The 2,609-nt window shown below is 59.3% G+C and overlaps 1 non-coding gene across 1 annotated transcript; it reads left to right on the top strand.

The window, feature by feature from the left end:
* The first annotated feature begins 474 nt into the window (after nucleotides 1-474).
* Nucleotides 475-629, top strand: LOC124224243 (5.8S ribosomal RNA). Its single transcript, XR_006884571.1, has one exon. It is a non-coding gene; the product is annotated as a 5.8S ribosomal RNA (ribosomal RNA).
* Nucleotides 630-2,609: the final 1,980 nt, after the last annotated feature.

Raw genomic sequence — 2,609 nt, forward strand, 5'->3', positions numbered from 1 at the left:
TCGTTCGACCCGGTCAGGTCGTACGAGGGAGACGTGCGAAGCTGGTCTCAGCGCTTCTTCGCGGGCAGCCTGTCTGCGCCCGGGTGTCCTCGGTGCAACGCCGTTACACCCCGGACGCAGGCCGCGAACGCGGTAGGCTTCGGAGAGAATTTTCGCCCGTACGAGGAAGCTCGCGTCAGCGTCGAGGGCAGCGATGCCCGGGACTCGCTGACGCGGCCCACTGCCGTCCGCCGTCAATCGTTTGCATTGCGAGCCGATCGGGTCCGGCGCCGGTCAATTCCGGCAGACGACCCGTGAACTCGAGGCGACGTCGGCTCTTGAACTATCGCACGAACGAAATTTGACGCGCGGCGCGCGTTCCTTCCCGCGCGCAACCGCGCAAGGGCTGACGCACGCGGCGCCGCGCTCACGACCACAGAAAGCCGGTAACAACCGTAATTTTAGCATTTTTAATGCAAAATTCACATATATGATTACCCTGAACGGTGGATCACTTGGCTCGTGGGTCGATGAAGAACGCAGCTAATTGCGCGTCAACTTGTGAACTGCAGGACACATGAACATCGACATTTCGAACGCACATTGCGGTCCACGGATACAATTCCCGGACCACGCCTGGCTGAGGGTCGTTTAACAACGACAGACTGCTCCGTAGGCAACGGTGCCGCGAAAACCCCCGACCCGGGGGAACACAGCGCACCGTGCCTTCGCGAGCGAATGACTGGGCGTTCGCAGCCTCAAACAAAGGTCGCGTCGCCTCAAACGAACACGTATGTCACGGTCACGACGCGTCGCCGCAGATCGCGGGGTCGAGCTGTCGCTGCCGTTCGTCACGTTCCGGTGCTAGCGATAGTCGAGAGAACGAACGAATTCGGCACGGCGACACACAGACCGCGCGCGGTCGGTTCGCCGCTCATGTGATGAAGTTTTCCGTCCACGCTTCGCCGCGGGGGGCTCTCGGGTCTCCCGTACGGCGGGCGTGTTTACGGTCGTTTCCGTGGCTCGAACGTACGAAAGAATACGTTGTGTCCTCGTCCGTGTCGACGGTGCTGTTCTTGAACGAACGGCCGTCGCCGACGACGGACTCGCAATCTTACGACGACCTCAGAGCAGGCGAGACTACCCGCTGAATTTAAGCATATTACTAAGCGGAGGAAAAGAAACTAACTAGGATTTCCTTAGTAGCGGCGAGCGAACAGGAAACAGCCCAGCACTGAATCCCGCGGTTCTGCCGCCGGGAAATGTAGTGTTTGGGAGGATCCACTTATCCCGGGGCGTCGGCCCGCGTCCAAGTCCATCTTGAATGGGGCCACTTACCCGCAGAGGGTGCCAGGCCCGTAGTGACCGGGACGCGCCACGGGAGGATCTCTCCTCAGAGTCGGGTTGCTTGAGAGTGCAGCTCTAAGTGGGTGGTAAACTCCATCTAAGGCTAAATATGACCACGAGACCGATAGCGAACAAGTACCGTGAGGGAAAGTTGAAAAGAACTTTGAAGAGAGAGTTCAAGAGTACGTGAAACCGTTCAGGGGTAAACCTGAGAAACCCGAAAGATCGAACGGGGAGATTCATCGTCAGCGACGCAGGCTTCGCCGCGGCTCGTGATGTCGGGACCTCGCGTCCACGGCACTCGGTCGCGGTGCAATGTCCGGCGGCGCCGGCGTGCACTTCTCCCCTAGTAGGACGTCGCGACCCGTTGGGTGTCGGTCTAAGGCCCGGTCGGCTGCCTGTCTCGGCGTTCTCGTCGGGGCAGACCCCCGGTTGCCCGTCCGGCTCCCGGCGGTACCCGCACGGTATAGAGCCGCATTGAACTGCGTCGGGCCCGCCGCAAGCGCGGTCAGCGATTCCCGGTGGTCGGACCTAGCGCCGTCCCCCGGGCCTGGCCAGCTGTTGGCTGGCGGTGTCCTCTGGCTGGCTCGTTCGAATTATCAAATACCGGTCGGCGACGCTATTGCTTTGGGTACTTTCAGGACCCGTCTTGAAACACGGACCAAGGAGTCTAACATGTGCGCGAGTCATTGGGACGAGCAAACCTAAAGGCGAAATGAAAGTAAAGGTCAGCCCAGCGCTGACCGAGGGAGGATGGGCCGCGTCACGATGCGGCCCCGCACTCCCGGGGCGTCTCGTTCTCACTGCGAGAAGAGGCGCACCCAGAGCGTACACGTTGGGACCCGAAAGATGGTGAACTATGCCTGGTCAGGACGAAGTCAGGGGAAACCCTGATGGAGGTCCGTAGCGATTCTGACGTGCAAATCGATCGTCGGAACTGGGTATAGGGGCGAAAGACTAATCGAACCATCTAGTAGCTGGTTCCCTCCGAAGTTTCCCTCAGGATAGCTGGCACTCGCGTACAAAACGTACACGAGTCTCATCCGGTAAAGCGAATGATTAGAGGCCTTGGGGCCGAAACGACCTCAACCTATTCTCAAACTTTAAATGGGTGAGATCTCTGGCTTGCTTGAACTATGAAGCCACGAGATCTCGGATCAGAGTGCCAAGTGGGCCACTTTTGGTAAGCAGAACTGGCGCTGTGGGATGACCAAACGCCGAGTTAAGGCGCCAAAGTCGACGCTTATGGGATACCATGAAAGGCGTTGGTTGCTTAAGACAGC

Source organism: Neodiprion pinetum, unplaced genomic scaffold (genome assembly GCF_021155775.2).
Source record: "Neodiprion pinetum isolate iyNeoPine1 unplaced genomic scaffold, iyNeoPine1.2 ptg000119l, whole genome shotgun sequence".
NCBI classification, from domain to species: domain Eukaryota; kingdom Metazoa; phylum Arthropoda; class Insecta; order Hymenoptera; family Diprionidae; genus Neodiprion; species Neodiprion pinetum.